Source organism: Dromiciops gliroides, chromosome 5, assembly GCF_019393635.1.
Source record: "Dromiciops gliroides isolate mDroGli1 chromosome 5, mDroGli1.pri, whole genome shotgun sequence".
Taxonomy (NCBI): domain Eukaryota; kingdom Metazoa; phylum Chordata; class Mammalia; order Microbiotheria; family Microbiotheriidae; genus Dromiciops; species Dromiciops gliroides.
Genome location: NC_057865.1, coordinates 44,645,182 through 44,656,340, shown reverse-complemented (window position 1 = coordinate 44,656,340; position 11,159 = coordinate 44,645,182). Strand labels below are relative to the sequence as shown.

The window sequence follows — 11,159 nt, the reverse complement described above, 5'->3', positions numbered from 1 at the left end:
TTGAGTCAGCCAAATACTTGCAGATTTCTTAGAAGGACAGTGCGGACGAGAGATTTTCCATCTGCACAAAGGATTAAATAAGAGGAAGTAGGTCTAAATGTAAAATTGTTTTGTTCTGCTAAATAACTCCCTAGGCCAGAAATTTTTTCCTGACATTTCTCATGCCAGAAAACAAACTGTTCCTTATGGTAAGATAAATGAATCAAGGGGCACAGAAATAAAGACCAAAGGTTCTCAGCTGTTGCAATGTACCTGTGGTTAGAAGACGAAGCAGGCTCACTAAGACATATAAAAAGATTTCTCTTCAGTCTATTCACAAAATCTGCAGATTTTCACCCTAGCAAAAGAGAGACCCTCCTACTCTAAAGGTAAGAATGGTTTGAATGTCCTCCCCTGGTGCAGGCTCTCATCACTTCACACCTGGACTGCTGCAATAGCTGTCAGCCAGCCCCCAGGCTCGCCCCACTTCAGTCCATCCACGCTATCTTCCTAAAGCACAGGTCTGACCATGTCACCTCCCCATTTAATAAATACTTCCTTGGCTCTCTATTACCTCCAGGTTTTTGAAGCCCTTCTCGATCTGGTCTCTTTCTATTTTTTAGTCTACATACCGTGGGAACAAGTGACCTCCTTGTTCTTCTTTGCATAAGACACTCCATCTCCGGAGGCAGCTAGGTAGCTCAATGGATAAAGCACCAGCCCTGGATTTAGGAGAGCCTGAGTTCAAATCCGACCTCAGACACTTGACACTTACTAGCTGTGTGACCCTAGGCAAGTCACTTAACCCTCATTGCCCCACCAAAAAAAAAAAGACTCTCCATCTTCTGATTCCAGGCATCTTCCCTGGTTGTCTCTCATACCTGGAATTTTCTCCCTCTTTAAACTGGTCTAGGTTCCCTGACTTCTATCAAGTCCCAGCTAAAATTCCACCTTCTCCAAAAAAGCCTTTCCTGATTTCTCTTAATGCTAGTGCCTCCCCTCTGAGATCTTATCCAATTCTTTTCTCTATAAATCTTGTTTGTACATAGTCGTTTGCATGTATTCTTTCCTGTTAGACTGTGAGCTCCTTGAGAGCAGGGAGTGGGTTTTTTTTTTTTTTTTTTTGCTTTTCTTTTTCAGGTGTCAGTGAAGTTTCTGTTGCACAGTAAGGGCTTTCAAAAATGCTTTCCAATTGAATTTGAACCAACTGAAATTATGGCAGAGACTTTCTTGGATAAGGAAATTAAATGAGGGGAAGTAATAACAGAGGGCACAAAGATTTGGGGTGATGGGAAAGGAGGAAAGAAGACTAGTCAGAGAAAGAAGTGATATTGTAAAATGAGGATTTTCTAAAAATTTATTTATTTATTTATTTAGATTTTCAACATTTGTTTAAGATTTCCAATTTCAAATTTTTCTCCCTCCCTCCCCTTCCCCCCTCCCCTAGACAGCAGGTAATCTGATATATATATATATATATATATATATAATAACATTAAACATATTTCTGCATTAGTCATGTTATATGAGAAGAATCAGAGCAAAAAGGAAAAACCTCAAAAAAGAAAAACAGCACCAAAAACAAAAGAAATAGTATGGCCCAATCAGCATCCATATTCCACGGTTCCTTTTTTTTTTTCTGGATAAAATGAAGAATTTTGAGGAACCTCAAGTCCATCTTCCATGCCATCATAGTTGTAACTGGTCTTTATGAACTCCACCAATTTTGTTTTCATTTTTTCCCCAAGCAGATTTGTCTTCATGGGGATGGACATCTCTGAATCCATCTAGACTAGTCCCTGGATGAGAGGCATACAATCTGAGGACAGCAGGACCTGTGGTGAAAGCCCTTCCTTGACTCACCATCCCTCCCCCTACATCACCAGCCTAGATATTTCTACCTTCACAACACCTCTCAGCACCTTTTCTCCATTCAATTGCCTTGTCCACCATCTTAATTTAAGCCGCTTGTCACCTTGTGGTTAAATGATCAAAACATCCTCCTCTTGGTCTCACCACCTCAGTTCCCCACTTCTCTTATCCCATATGCTGTTGCCAAAGTAATTTTCCTTAAGCACAGAGCTAACCATGTGCCTCCCCACCTCTAGAGGCTTCCTATTGCTTCTAGGATTAAAAATAAACCCTGTTTAGCTTTTAAAACCCTACCCAACCTGGCCCCTACCTATCTTCTGAGCCTCATTGGACATTACTCCCTCTCTTGCACAATTAGCCTTCACTTTGTTCTTCACACATGACAGCCTATCTCCCATCTCTGGGCCTTTGAACTGGCTGTTCTGCATGCCTGGGATGCCCTTCCTCCTCACCTTGACCTTACCTCCTTCTTTCTGGAGACTTAGTTCAGGTACAATCTTCTGCATGAAATCTTTCCGGATTTTCCCCTAACTCCTAGTGCCCTGCCTCCCAAACTCTTGTACTGAACTATTTTGAACATATTTATTCACTTTGTGTTGTAAATACATGTGTGTATTCTTGTCTCTCCCTCTAGAATATAAGCTTTTGGGGTTTTGTACCTGAATCACCTGTGCCTTTCACAGTACCTGACACATATTAGACTGATTAATGAATGTTTGTTTCTTGATGGTAGTGCTCACCAAAGCCTATACTCAGTTAGGTGGTGCTGTGGATAGAGTGCTGGTCCTAGAGTCAGGAAGACTTGAGTTCAAATCTGGCCCTCAGGCACTTACTAGCTGGGTGACCCTAGGCATTAAATAATTTAATTTCTGTCTGCCTCAGTTTCCTCAACTGTAAAATGAGGATACTAATAGCATCTACCTCTCAAGGTTTTTGTGAAGATTAAATGATTTATTTGTAAATACTTAGCACAGTAGCTGGCACATAGTAGGCACTTCATAAATGTTTATTTCTTTTTTTCCTTCCTCTACTCCACTGGCATAGTCCTCCACCACCTTTTTAAAGCTCATACATGTGGAGGCAGCTAGGTGGTGCAGTGGATAAAGCACGAGCCCTGGATTCAGGAGAACCTGAGTTCAAATCCAGCCTCAGACACTTGACACTTACTAGCTATGTGACCCTGGGCAAGTCACTTAACCCCAACTGCCTTACAAAAAACGAGAGAGAGAGAGAGAGAGAGAGAGAGAGAGAGAGAGAGAGAGAGAGAGAGAGAGAGAGAGAAGCAGGGGAGAGAAGAGAGTGAGTCCCTCCTCCCAAGGATTTTTATCCTCTCTCAGGTAGAGGTGGGTCACTGCACATTGTTCCAAGCTAACTGGCCAGTCCATTGATTGACATGATTTGGGGGATTGCCTAGGTGAGTTAACTTCCTTTAGGTAGTCAGGAAGGTCAATCTACATTTCTTTTGCAATTCTTTTGACTCTGGGCAGGCCTTAAAAGAGGTCAGGCAAGGCTCCCTCAAGTACTCCACTATTTTCCCACATAGGTGAATCTGAGGCAGGAGAAGATTGGGGAGGACAGTGTAGGTAGCAAAACCTTATTCCTTAACCTTTAAGTCTGGGTATCACTTACACTGCAAAATGGATTTTAGATTTCAAAGTTTCTTTCCAGTTCTAAGTATTTAGGAACAATAATGCTCGTGATATCTATTTCAAAGGTGCTCACAGCACCACAGAAATGTAAGTTATTATGAAGTTTTTGAGTACTAATAGCTCACATTTATAAAGCATTTTAAGGCTCACAAAGTGCTTTACATGTGTTATCTCATTTAGTCCTCAAAACAACTCTGAGGTAGGTACTATTTGTTATTCCTATTTTACTGATGAAGAAACTGAGGCAAAGGTTACAATTATATCAATAGATGCAGAGAAAGCTTTTTTTTTTTTTTTGGTGAGGCAATTGGGGTTAAGTGACTTGCCCAGGGTCACACAGCTAGTAAGTATTAAGTGTCTGAGGCCGGATTTGAACTCAGGTCTATCCGCTGCGCCACCTAGCTGCCCCACCTAGCTGCCCCACCTAGCTGCCCCTAGAGAAAGCTTTTGATAAAGTACAACACTCATCTCTATTTAAAAACACTTGCCAGTATAGTTATAAATGGATTTTTCCTTAAATTGATAAAACACATTTACCTAAAACCACAAACAAGCATTATTTGTAATGGTGATAAGTTAGAAGTCTTTCCCAGGATGATCAGATGTGAAACAAGGATACCCACTGTCACCAATATTATTCAATATTGTATTGGAAATCCTAGCAATAGCAATGGGAAGAAAAAGAAATAGAAGGAATCAGAATAGGAAATGAGTTAGTAAAACTATCGTGTGTGTGTGTGTGTGTGTGTGTGTGTGTGTGTGTGTGTGTTTGGGTTTTTTTGGGGGGCAGGGCAATGAGGGTTAAGTGACTTGCCTAGGGTCACACAGCTCGTGAGTGTCAAGTATCTAAGGTCGGATTTGAACTCAGGTCTTCCTGAATCCAGGGCTGGTGCTTTATCCACTGTGCCACCTAGCTGCCCTGTAAAACTATCTCTTTTTGCAGACGATATGACATACTTGGAAAATCCCAAAGACTCAATTAAAAAAGTTGGTTGGAACAACTAGTATTTTTTTTAGCAAAGATATAAAGTAAACTCACATAAATCATCAGTATTCCTATATATCATAAACAAAACCCTACAAGAAGAGATAATAAGAGATATCCCATTTAAAATAACTCCAGACAGTATAAAATACCTGAATACATCTGTCAGAATAAACCCATGAACTATATGAACAAAATTCTTTTAAAAATTATACAAATAAAATCAGATTTAAATAATTGGAGAAATAATGTTCATGGGTAGGCAGGGCCAATATAATAAAAATGACATTTTACCTAAGCTAATTTATATTAAATACCATCCCAATTAAATTACAAAAAACATTATTTTACTGACTTAGGAAAAATAACAATGAAATCCTTTTGGAAGAACAAAAGGTCAAGAATATCCAAGGAACTAATGAAAAAAATATATAAAGGAAGTTTAGCAGTGCCAGATCTTAAACTATACTATATGGCAGTAATTATCAAAACTATCTGGTACTGGCCAAGAAATAGAAAGATAGATCAGTGGGAAAGAGTAGACATACAATTTACAGCAGCAAGTGTAAAGATTTAAGTTTTTTGGATAAGAATTCATTATTTGGCAAAAATGTTGGGAAAAATGAAAAGCAGTGTGGCAGAAACCAGTTACAGACCAGTATCTTATGCCATTTACCAAGATAAGGTCAAAATGGATACATGACCCAGACATAGAGATATTACAAGAAAATTTGAAGAACATAGAACATATTATCTATCAGACTTATGGATAAGCAAACAATTTATAAATAAACAAGAGACAGAGAGCAATGTGAGGTGTAAAATGGATAATTCCAATTACATTAAATTAAAAAGGATTTGTACAAATAAAACAAATAGAAGAACTGATGAGCTTGATAATTTTAGAAAAACACAGATAGACTTGCAAAAATAATGAAGAATAAAATAAGCAGAACCAAGAGAACGTTGTATACAGTAATAGCAATATTGTTTTAAGAACAACTTTGAGGGACTAAGTCATTTGGACTATTATATATACATACCCAAATTAACTAAAAAGGGCCTATGAAGACTCTATATACATCCAGAGAAAGGACTGATAAATAGAAGTATGAATGGAATGGTTACACACACACACACACACACACACACACACACACTGTCAATAAAACAAAATGGAAGTATTTAATTGGGGCAGATGAGTTGCAGCAGGTGGTACCATACAGGAAGTGCTCCAGTACCCAAGGTGGAGGGGGAGGGGGCTGGGAAGAGGTTTTGGATAGGGCACCAAGGCGATGGGAGGGGTTAGGTAATTCACAGCTCCTCTAGATAATTTGTTTTGTAGTCCATGCAAAAGTCCAGTAAAGAAAGCTTGGGAATTTGGGGAGGGGGGAGTTTGGGAGATGTACAAAATAATCAGAGGCCAGAGTGACAAAGTCTGGTCAGCTCGAGGCAATTCACTGGCTTAGGAACCAAAACCAGGCTAGGCTCTGTCAGTTCTTAGTCAATTGTGTTTGTCAACCTACTTGTGTCTAAAGGTAGCCATTTGGGGTGGTGGTGAGAGGATGAAGGAAGAAAAAAGAGGGGAAAAGACAGTTACGTGATAATTTGATTATATATTTAAAAGAAATACCAAGTTGTCCCGCTTGCAGTTTTAAGTGCAATCCTCTTTTCCCCCTCTTTATTCTATTATTATGGAAATGCTTGTTTCTTAAGTTTAGAACATAATATTGAAAGTTTAGAATAAAATACATTTTTAAAAAGGGAATTTCTTCGTTGCTTTAGCCTAGGGCACGTCTTTCAAAGTTCTTTCTGAGGCTTCCACCTCCTCTCACTAGTTTATCTGGGCAGGTTTAGCTGTAGGAAGGGGCTTGTTACAGTATTTGACTGGGCTAGGTTTGAGTGGGGAGTGGGCAATGATCTAGTTCCCTTGCGCCCGGGGAGACTTTCTTCTCCGAATTTACTTCTCTATGTAAATACCGTTCTCTCTTCAGTGGAATATAAACTCTTAGAGGTTTGGCCTTTGCACTCAAACCACCTAGCACGAGGCCTGGCTCAGGGTAGGTCTTGAATAAATGCTTATTCAGGGCCTATAAAGACCTATACTCGCCTCAGGCTGGTCTTCATCACCCATTCTGGTGAGAGAAATTAGGGGTGGGGGGGCGACATTATAGGTACCTTTGTTATGAAGGGCCTTTGGGGGTCATCTAGTCCAACCTCCTAATTCTGTAGATGAGATGAGAGGATCAAGGAGGTTAACCTAGGTGGGGTTTGATGTTTTGTTTTTTTTTTTGTAGGGCAATGAGGGTTAAGTGACTTGCCCAGTGTCAGACAGCTAGTGTTAAGTGTCTGAGGCCACATTTGAACTCAGGTCCTCCAGAATCCAGGGCTGGTGCTTTATCCACAGCGCCACCTAACTGCCCCCCCCCAGGTGGGATTTGAACCCAGATCCTTTTAAACTACATCCAGGACAGGGAAGGGACAAGTAAAGCAGAAACATTTGGAAACAGCAAGAGTTGCAGCCAAGCAGCAACGAGGAGAAGAAACCGAGCATCTAACGGCACCCCCCAGTTGCCAGCAGCGACGGTGGGACGCCGCCTTCCAGGCCCAGCCAATGAGAAGGAAGACTGCTGTCCCAATGAGCGCTTCGGTCTGCTTCCGGCATTCTGCGTGCTGCCTAGGCGACGGGCCGGATGATTCCAAAGAGGGCGGGGGGAGGGGCTGCGATACTTGGAGTTCATAAGCTTTAAAAAAAAAAGAAACGCGGGATCTCCCCGTGTCTCCCCCGACTCCTCCGTGAGAGTGGATCCGCCTGAGGAGCGCTGGGGGTCGCTGCGAGCCGAAGCGCCGCGAACTTCCAGGAACCCGGGGCTTCTACGTCCCTGCCGCCGCTCTCAGGGGGCCGGCGGTTCTCCCGACGAAGCCAGCAGGGAGACAGCGGGCTCGGGTTCGTCTCTCTCTCTCTGCGGAGCGTTGGGGTTGGGCTGGGGGGCCGTGCGAAGCGGGGGGGCGGAAGCCGGCCGTTTCCGCCGCTGCCTCCCGTGCGCCAACCGTTCCTGGCGCAGCCTGCGCGAGGCGCGTCGTGCGCACCCCGGCGCCGGCGTGCTGCCGCCGCCTTTCTTCCCCCTCGCGGGGCGCGTCCTTCCTGCTTCTGCACTGCCACCTCCTTTCTTCTCGCCCTGGGCACGTATGCCCGGCTCCCGTGATGCCTCCATGCTTCCCCCTCGTGGGTCACATCCTCCCAATCCCTGCACCTCCTCCTCATTTCTTCCCTCTCTGGGGTTGCATCCTTCTAGCTGCTGCCCTGCGCTGCATCTGTACTGTTCCCTCTTCCATCTATTCATCTACATCCTTCCATCCATTCCTTACTTAACAATCCTTGGAATTTCTCTGGCGCTTTTTCTCAAGGCACTTCTTTCCAAGCTCTTTCCAAGGCTGTCTCCTCCTTGGAATGTCAAGAGTGTACTTCCAAACAAATGCCCCCAAGCAGTGGTTTATCTTAAATAGATCTCTTACTTTCCAGGTTCATAGATTCATAGCTGGGACTTCAAAGATTGATTTGATCTCCTACTTTTACAAATTTGGAGACCCAGAGATGTTAAGTGATTTGCCTAAGGCACACAGGTGGCAGATCAGATGTTGAATTCCAACTTAAGGGTTCTTGATGATGACCCCCATGCATACATCTTCCTTAGAGAGCTATGATGCGAACAGCTTTCCCAGACTTCTAGATTCATAGACATATAGAAATCTAGAACTGGTAACTTCGGCAGACTCGTTTTGCAAAAGAAATGGGGGCTCAGAGAGATTGTCCTCCCACAGCCACATAGAGTCACATAGATAGTAAGTGCAGAGGCATGATTTGAAGCTGGCTTTTGATTGGTCATTACTCTGTCCATCATATTGCATTGGCTCCCGGTTCACAGGAGCTAAAGCTCAAATTTTAAACATGTAAGCCAACTCCCTTGTTTACATTTGGGGAAACTGAGGCCCAGAGTGAAGCAGTGACAAAATCTTACAATTCAAAGCTAGGCTAGGATTATTAGATATTTTCTAGTCCAGTCTCTTCATCTTGCAAATAAATTTGAAGGCCAGACTTGTTAGGAGACTTACATAAGTAGTAAATAAAAAGGTAGTGACTTGAATCTTGGTTCTCCAACTTTAAATCTAGTCTTCTTTCCTCTTCACTACAATAGACTGCTGTATTTCTGTAGTGATCTAAAGTTTTGAAAGAACATAGAATTTGTAGTCATAAGACCTAATTTTTGTTTCTAGCACTTCTTATTGATTGCTTGACTTTGGGCAAGTCTCTAGGATTCATTCCTCATTTGTAAAAGGAGAGAATCCAAGTAGATAACCTCTAAATTCCATTCTCTTTCTAAATCCTAAAATTATGATTGTTTGCTATTGACCAGGGTTTTATAATTGGGCAAAATATAGGATGTAAAGCTTGTCTGGTAGATGCTTCATAACTATTTTCAATTTCCTCTACTTATGTAATTTTTAGAATTTTTTCAGTTCATATTTTTACTTACGTATTTTGAGAGTTTTGTTTTTTAAATTAACATTGTCTATAAGTGCTTTTGGAACCTTTTTGAAATGATAGAAAAACTTAAAAATTAGTAACGAGACATTCTGTCCTTTCTTCAATCCTCCCTACCTCTAGTGATCTTGGTTTTATTGTCATATTGACATTTGTTTTCTAGTTGGACTTTGATACTTGAATTAGATTCTTCATTATTTCTTGTCTTCATTAATACTACATGATTGTCCAATTTCTTTTTAATACATTTCCTAGATGATACTTTTTATACCATTTTCCTGTCACTGTTGGTAACATTTTGCAGTATACTCAAACCTGTCTTGAGCTGATCCATTTACCTTTTGCTTATCTGTGGTTTTGACTTCTTTGGCTCCTGAGACATTGCAGGTCTGTAGAATCACCCAGAGTGTATTGTTGTTGAAAAAGATTCTTTTGTGTTAAGGACCAGCTTGCAATCCTTGAAAGCTGAACAGTTTCTCAGGAAATAAAGGGAAGTTTCAAGCTAATTCAGTCATTTATTAAACACCTACCAAATGTCAGGCATCTGGGCTACAAAGATACAAATGAAACAATCCCTGCCCCTAAGGATTTACATCCTATAGAGGGAGACATGTACACAACAAGATGTTCAAAATAAATACAAGGTAACTTTTGGGAAAGGCACTGGCAACTAGAAAGGCTTTCTCACCTCTCTTCAATCTCTTTCTACTGGCTGCTTCCCTACTGCCTAAAAAAGTAGCCCAGATGCACTCACTTGGTCCTTCCTGCTATCTCTCAAACTACATTTCTATTCCTTTTTGTTCTAAACTCCTTCGGAAAGCCATCTACTATAGGTGCCTTAACTTTCCCGTGAATTTTCTTTTTTTTTTATTTAAAATTTTTATGTTTTATTTTTTCCAATTACATGTAAAAATTTTAAACATTTAAAAAATTTTTTTGAATCTCTCTCTCCCTCTGTCCTTTCCCCCTTCCCTGAGAAGGCAAGCAATTTGATATAGATTATATATGTGTTGTCATGTGAAGCATATTTCCATATTAGCCATTTTGCAAAAGAAGACAGACCAAGAAAAATAAAGTTTAAAAAAGTATGCTTCAATCTGCATTCAGCCTTGATCAGTTCTTTCTCTGGAGGTGGTTAGCATTTTTCATCATAAATACTTCAGAATTGTCTTGGATCATCGTACAGGTTGGGCCAAAAGTCATGTTGTTTTAATGACTTCTTGAAAAATAATTTTTTCTTTATTTTTGTCATTTTTTACAAGATTTGATTTTTCACATGTAATGTAAATTCATTTCCTACGTATACTGTATATGATGCCATGGGATTATAAATTAAAAACAAAAAAATAAGGGAATTATTAAATGTTGAAACCCCTTCATGATTTTTGGCCTACTCTGCATTCCTGAGAATAGCTAAGTCTTTCACAGTTGATCATTTTACAGTATTGCTGTTACTGTATACAGTGTTCTCCTGGTTTACTTTGCATTAGTTCATATAAGTTCAGGTTTTTCTGAGAACATCTTGCTTGTCATTATATAGCACAATTTATTTAGCCATTCCCCATTGAGAGCATCCCCTCATTTTCCAATTATTTGCTACCACAAAAAGAGCTGCTATACAGGGGCAGCTAGGTGGCGCAGTGGATAGAGCACCGGCCCTGGAGTCAGGAGTACCTGAGTTCAAATCCGGCCTCAGACACTTAACACTTACTAGCTGTGTGACCCTGGGCAAGTCACTTAACCCCAATTGCCTCACTAAAAAAAAAAAAAAGGAAAAAGAGCTGCTATACATATTTTTTGTACTTATAGGTGCTCTTTCCTTTTTTTTTATTTTTAATCTCTTTGGGATACAGACCTACTAGTGGTATTTCTGGGTCAAAAGCTGTGCACAGTTTTATAGTCCTTTGGCCATAGTTCCAAATTGCTCTCCAGAAGGGTTGGATCAATCATGAACTTTGTTCTTAACTCTTTTCAGTCTGGCTTCTGACCATCATTTAACTGAAACTTCTCCCTTCAAAGTTACCTGTGATCTCTTAATTGCCAAATCCAGAGGCCATTTCTCAGTCCTCACACTTCTTGACCTCTCTGCAGCCTTTGACACTGGCAATCACCCTGTTCTCCTAGATGCTCT

The 11,159-nt window shown here is 40.8% G+C and overlaps 1 protein-coding gene across 1 annotated transcript in view; it reads left to right on the top strand.

The window, feature by feature from the left end:
• The first annotated feature begins 7,056 nt into the window (after positions 1 to 7,056).
• ULK4 (unc-51 like kinase 4) overlaps positions 7,057 to 11,159 on the top strand; it is a 669,562-nt gene continuing 665,459 nt past the window's right edge. The window contains exon 1 of the mRNA XM_043966928.1: positions 7,057 to 7,432. The gene's annotated coding sequence lies outside the window, so the exon portion shown is untranslated. The remainder of the gene's footprint in view (positions 7,433 to 11,159) is intronic.